At 39.8% G+C, this 6967-nt stretch overlaps 1 pseudogene; it reads right to left on the minus strand.

Moving 5' to 3' along the window:
* Positions 1 to 703: 703 nt before the first annotated feature.
* LOC148037790 (peptidyl-prolyl cis-trans isomerase CYP19-4 pseudogene) lies at positions 704 to 1613 on the minus strand (annotated as a pseudogene).
* Positions 1614 to 6967: the final 5354 nt, after the last annotated feature.

The following is a 6967-nucleotide window of genomic DNA, read 5'->3' on the forward strand; positions in this document are numbered from 1 at the left end:
ATGTAGTTGCTCATACGGGTCTTGAATCGCATGAGAATGGGAAGGATATTGCCTTAGAAAGTAAGCTGTTGGCGAAAAAATAATAATCACAAAGATTGTTCCAAAGGAGCTCAATGTTTGAATGCGATAGAGATAAAAAAAATCTTCACATGCAGAGAGTGGTTGCCTCTTTCAGTAATGTAGCAGAATTCTTCTACTTGTGGAACACAAATTTCCTCATATTTCACTACTATCAGCATGCATGCAACAAACTAAATCCTCATATCTGTCTGATCAACTGTTAGCTTGCCACCATAGTTCCTCTTCACAATGTACCTCCAACAAACTAAAAATCTGACTTTCACAGACCTGCAGTTTGCATTTCAAATAGTTGTGGCCAAAAAGGGAAGTACATATAGTGGAGCAAATGCTATCTCAATTGGTTTTCATTAGTCACACCAAGACCTTTGTCAACTCATGTGGATAGTGAGCTGCCTAAAAGGAGCTTCTGACTATCAAAATGTAGAAAACAACACACTCAGAAGAACATCAGAATGTTCAAATAGCAGGTTTCTGTCCTGAACATCCCATTTTGAGCTAGTTAGTGCAATAGCTCGATCAGAAACAAATGTTTGCTCACAAATTTTAAAGGGATTTTTTGTCACAAACTCAAATGAATCATTGAGTTTGTCACCCAAACCCTGAACTGAGAAATCGATAGAGACTATTTTGCAATTAAAGCATGACTACCACTTGATAGAGGAAGTTCTCCACTGTCTGCAATAGTCATTTTCCGCTTAGGAGCCCCACTTTGTGTACCCTCTACTTCCACTTTATACACCACATCCATCCCACTTATAACCTTTCCAAACACCACATGCCGACCATCCAACCAACTTGTTTTAACTGTAGTTATGAAAAATTGAGACCCGTTGGTATTGGGACCCGCATTGGCCATGGATAAAACACCTAGACCAATATGCTTGAGCTTGAAATTCTCATCAGCAAACTTCGTTCCATAAATGGACTCCCCACCTCTACCATCACCAAGGGTGAAGTCACCACTGTGAGTCATGAAGCTTGGAATAATTCTATGAAATTTTGATCCCTTGAAATGGAGTGGGTTACCACTAGCTCATGTTCCTTTTTCCCCTGTGCAGAGCGCTCGGAAATTTTCTGCAATCTTTGGTACCGCTTTCCCATACAAGCCCAGAATGAACAAGTTATGTCATTTCATGCGTTAAGAAACCATGCCAACACCAAGACAATCGCAGGCAACAATTCATCAATGTCAAAAGCTGAACAACAACTTCCTTTAACTGGCATTCTTCAACCTGAGCACTTCGTTACATGAATCTGTAAAAGCACAGGGAAACTTGCCCTTGAATATGCAGACCTCCCAGATTGCAATTGAGCCAGCCAATCGAAGCTCTTTACCGACTGAGAATCAGATGGATTTCTCAAATCTAAGTACCCCTTGTTCAGTACTTTCTGCATGCCAACCGGTCTAGCTGGGATGGCAGTAGCTCCCTCTGCAGATGGAGAAACATTCAACGGCCACCTCCAACTCCTGCTCCTCCAAACCCTCTACTATGCCCTCGCAGCTTGTTGCGCACCAATTCAGGGCTCGCCATAACGCATTGCACGGTCAGTGGCATGCTCCATTATTGGAATTTTAATCGCATTTGAGCTCTACAAATGGCCAGTTCTGCAGTAGATTTGAAATGCCACTAATTTTTATGCCCATGGCCATCAGAAAGGGAAGAAGAGCCTTTGCCAGAACTGTCCAGGTCACCTCCTCTTCAACCTCGCGTCCTACCTCGCATGAGTAATACACTCTGGTGCATTGGATTGTGCCATCAAAACACTGAAGGCATTTAAGGGTCCCATGGCAATGTACAATGGCTTTGTACCGAGGGTACTGAGACAGGGCCCATACACAATAGTTCTGTTTTTGTGACTCTGGAGGAAGTTCTATGCATACAACATCTAAAGTTAATACACCATCAGATGAAAGCTCATCTCCCTGCAGGTCCACTTCACAACATCCTTCTTCATCACCCTGTAGGTCTGAAGGTTGAAAACAAGCTGCCATTTTTGTCTCCTTGCCTCCATATTTGGCCAAGTCTCCTACCATAGCTCCTGTGTGTCTTCCAAGAAAGCTGCCATCTCTGCCTGTGTACCTTAAAAGTAGGGTTTATTGTTGGAAAATGAGACTAGATTTGAGGGAAAGGAGAGAGAAAGAAAGGATCAAGAACTAAGCTCTGATACCAATTGTAATGAAGGAGACCTGAAAGAGAGAGAGGAAAGGAAGAAGACTGTAGAAGAGAGAGAAGAAGAGAGCAAAGGAGAGAGAAAGACTAGGATAAGAGAGAGAAAGACATGAAAAGGGAGAGAAAGAGAGAGAAAGAGGGGAGAGAGAGGAAATCATGGGAGATGATGGAAAAAGCTCTCACCTCATATGGTAGGTACATGCACTGCTAGGTATTTTTCGAGCAAGCTCTCTCCACCTTGAATAAGGCAAAAAATTCTCCTAGACAATGTGATGATAGTACAAATAGAAACACATATCAAAGTATGTAGATGTACTCAATTATTCCATGAAGTAGAAAATAAGCATGTTAAATCCACTTAATGTCATGGCCTCATGTTCATTCATGTGAGATCATAGGTTAATAATTAAATGGATATGAACTAAGCTTAAAGAGTGGTGAAAAGAAAAGGGTACTAGGTGGATGAGATGTCCAGCTAGACATACAAATTTGGTTAGTTCTGAAAAAAAAAGGGCATTGCTACAGTTATTTCAGGAGGAATTAATCCGTCAAAAAGGAAGAAAGAGAGAGTATGCATGGCCATAAGAATCCAACGTGTGATTGCATGCATAAGCAGGAGATAACACTAAGATCAAAAGGGACTAAAAAGATGACGGAAAGCAACGATAATATCTCGGTATTGTGATCATCAACGACTGCAGAAATCAGATAGTGTTGATTTGAAGGAGGGTTGACTGCATGCAAAAGAGGACATCGTGATCATCCAGGGTCTCTAGTCCTTCCATGGGCTGCAAGAGACTGAAGGACTGCAGGGCTAGTGCAACAGCAATGGGGGGATCATGCAAGAGAAGAGAGCCATCGTTTCCAGCCAATTATAGTACGCAGCACGGCTGGCTTTTGCATGGCAAAGAGGCCTCGAACAGAAAGCTCACTGTTTTGAACCACATGGTGGGGGAAGGGTGTTCGAAGGCAATGTGACCAGCGCAGTACAGTTCTCGGGATCATCAGCTATAGGCTGAGTGCATAGCTGTGATTATAGGCGGAGGGACAGGCCGTCATGAGCACGAATTACCAGAAGCAAAGAGGTATGCATTGCTGATGCCGGGGATGTGATAATCGAGGGCCGAGGCCTGCTTTATAAAAGTGCAGACGACTGTAGCAAGCTGGTCATGTTTATAGAGGGCGGACTGATCAAATGAAGAAAAAATCAATTGAAGAGGGCCAGCACTCTCCTTTAATGGAGGATAAGGTGTGTGTCACACTGGTTTCCAGAAGAATTGCTGCCTCACTATCTCAAAAATCATCATAGTGATTTTGGGAGCGTGTCATCAAGCTCATCCAGCTACTGAGAAGGCAAGTAAGTAAAACATTACAAGAAGAGAAGGCAGCGTGAGGATCAACTATTATTATCATCGGTTCGACACCTCTATGGAGTTCCAGTCACAGCAATGCCTACATCACCCCATAAACCTTATTCTTTATCTTCGCAAAACGAAACCTATACGGTCAAAAGAAGTCCTAAGCCTCCTAGTACTATCCTCTATCCACGTGATCATCTTTTGTCTTTGCTAATAAGTATGAATTGGACTGCTGTATACTTTTACATGATTTAGATTAAACTGAATCTTTTTGATTGGGTGTGCTCATGAGAATATGTTGGTGACATACTTCATGCTTTGAGTTTGGCTACAATGGAATTTGCTATTCATGGCTCTCTTTAATGCTTTGGAGTAACTATGCTTAAGCTATATTTTGGACATTGAAGGTATCCTTACACATGCATGTTGACAAGGTGTTGTGATCCTTTATGTGTCATTGGTGCTTCATGCTTCTTGGATATATTCTCACATCTTCTCGTGTTACTTGAAAGATTTGGTGATCCATATATAGAGGTATGTTAGTTACATGCATTCAAGTATTTTGATAGGTTGGTAGACATGGATCCCAAGGATGGGTTGTATTGGGATAAGTCTTGAGACTTGGTGTATCTACTTCCACTACCAAGGTTGCTCCAAGGACTATGATATCCAAAATCTACATCAATTGAGATAAAAACCAAGCCACAAAAACCTTATCGATACTCATTGTCTCTTCTTGTCAGGTTGTGTTTGGGGTTTTTCTCCTTGCTCAACTTGCACACCATATTTTTTGGTGCACCCACTGAGAAATATTGCAAGTGGCTTGGTTTTTGAGTTTGGGCAATTCTTAATCATGCCTTCTTTCATGGGAATGTGGATGAAGATATTCATGCATGAATTTCTTGTGTTGAACAATGCATGCAGCAATTTCATGTTGTGGATGACGAGGCCCATGCATGTTTTGCTTTCCAAGGATTGGAAGGCTATGCATTGGAGGTCATGAGTTGTGTGCTCAATGATATTGTCACCACTTAGTCCAACATGGTAGCATTGCTAAAGAGTTTCTTCTTTCTTCGCTTTCTGAGTTCTACTTTGACTGGTCACACTTAAAGACACTTTCAATACATATATGAAAGGCATCTCAAATAGATCAGAGCAATGGGTCATTTTTATGAAGACTATCAAGATATTTTGGAAGCTATGTGGTCGAAGGTGCAACATATAGCCTATCAATCACATCCAAGTTTCAAAGATGCAAAAGAGAAGGCATCCACATATACATATGTAGAGGAAAGGTATGTTCCAGATGACACACAGTTCTTTTGATGAGGAAGGCAAGGATGTTTCTTCAAGTCCGATATGTTCGGCAAAGAAGAAGAGAAGGAAGGAGGGCTTCCTTTAATTCCCTCTAGCTCATGGTCGGGTGCTTTGTTTGCCCATCATGATGTTAATTTCAGGTTTGATACGTCTTGTGAGGATGATGTTTTGAGTAATGATAGTAATGATGATAATTATGACTATGATGCCTTTTGTGAATTGGATGATGAGTTTAGTTTTGTTAGTACTTATGTTGATGGTTTGGATGGTGTTAACAATGGTTATGAGATTAGTGATGATGAGTTTGTTAATGATATGTATATGGTTAAAGAAAGCATAGTTGAGCACAGGCCTTGTATGCTAGAAGCTGTGGGATCTTGTAAGAAGCACTCATTGGATTTGGCTCATGTTTCTTGCATTGGAAGACAATATTTGATGAGAGTGAACAAAAGGAAGATGTATGACAATGCTCTAAAAAAATTAATATAGATAAGAAAGGACTAATAAGCCTTCTCTCTTTTGATGATTATTACGTTTCTCAGTCATGTATGCATGAGTCTTTTGTGGCAGGTGTTTATGCATATGTCATTACTTGTGTTTGTAGTATAAAAGCTTGTGGAATCGAAGGAGCCAGTTAGTCAAGATAACAAATTAGAAGAGAAACCTTCATGGATGAAGGAGTATGTAGGTATTTTCTTGGGAAATTTAATGAAGCCTCCACCTCAAAGAGAAATTGACCATTAAATTAAGCTAATACCAAGAGCTGCTTCAATATTGTTATAAGATTGTATTGAATGTCCATACTTGAGGCTATTGAGTGGAAAGAACAAATCAAGCAATTATTGGATTGACTAAGAAATTTTCCATAGGGAGTCTCATTTCTATTTCAAAACAAGATAGATGGAACCCTTCATCTTTGCATTGACTATCACAAGCTAAACTGGGTCAAAGTTAAGAACAAGTATCCACTCCCTAAGATTAATGAAGAAGAAACTATCTTTTCAAATATCAACTTGAGGTCTAAATACTATAGAAAAGAACATATACCCAAAGTTGTCTTTAATAGAAGTAGACACCATGGGTTTATTTTTATGTATTTTGAACTAACCAAATGCTCTTGCAACCTTCAATAGATTAGTGTAGGACATCTTCCAACCTTATCTCAATGACTTTTTGCTCATATTTTTAAATGAAATGTTGACCTATTTCAAGAAAGATAAGGAATATGAGCTATGACTCCATATTGTTCTTGAAGCAATGAGGATGCACAAGATTTATGCTAAGTAGTAGTAGTGCACATTCTTCAAGAGACAAATTGAGTACCTTGGGTTTATAGTACCAAAAGAAGGAATTGTTGTGGATCTTATCAAGTTCAAGGATATACAAGAATGGCTATTCCCACTGATGGTCAATGAAGTGTATAGTTTCTTATGATTAAGTGGATGGTACCGAATCTTTATTAGGGATTATGCCATGATCACTGCATCTCTCACAGACTTGTTAAAGAAACAAACTCACATAGTATGGACTCTAGTTGAGAAATCAAGCCTTGAGAGACTCAATCAAAGCTTAGTAATTGCCTCCATTCTAAAGCTTCCCGATATAAATCAAGGATTTGTGGCTTGCAATAGATACAAGCTCTCTCCCATTGTATTGTGCACTTATGAAAGAGGGATATCAAATTTCTTGTTTGTTAAGGAAGCAGAAGACTCATGAAAGAAAGTATGCTATTCACATGACTTAGAATTGTTGGTTGTGATCTGTGCTCTTAAGCTGTGGAGACATCACCTACTTGGCAAGAAATTTACCTTGGTAATAGATCACAAGTTTCAAATGGCCAACCAGATCTAAACATGAGACAAAGAAGGTGGATTCAAGTCTTATGAGAGTTTGAGTTCAACATTAAATTTAGGCCAAGTAAGGAGAATATAGTTTTGGATGCTATAGGCTGCAAGGCATTCCTCAATACTCTCACTTTAGAGTAACCATCAGGGGTAGAATTAGTAGCTACTATAGTACCAATACCAAGTAATCCCTCAT

The sequence above is a fragment of the Lygodium microphyllum genome, chromosome 4 (assembly GCF_053477565.2).
Source record: "Lygodium microphyllum isolate KBCC chromosome 4, Lygodium_microphyllum_v1.1.10, whole genome shotgun sequence".
Taxonomy (NCBI): Eukaryota; Viridiplantae; Streptophyta; class Polypodiopsida; order Schizaeales; family Lygodiaceae; genus Lygodium; species Lygodium microphyllum.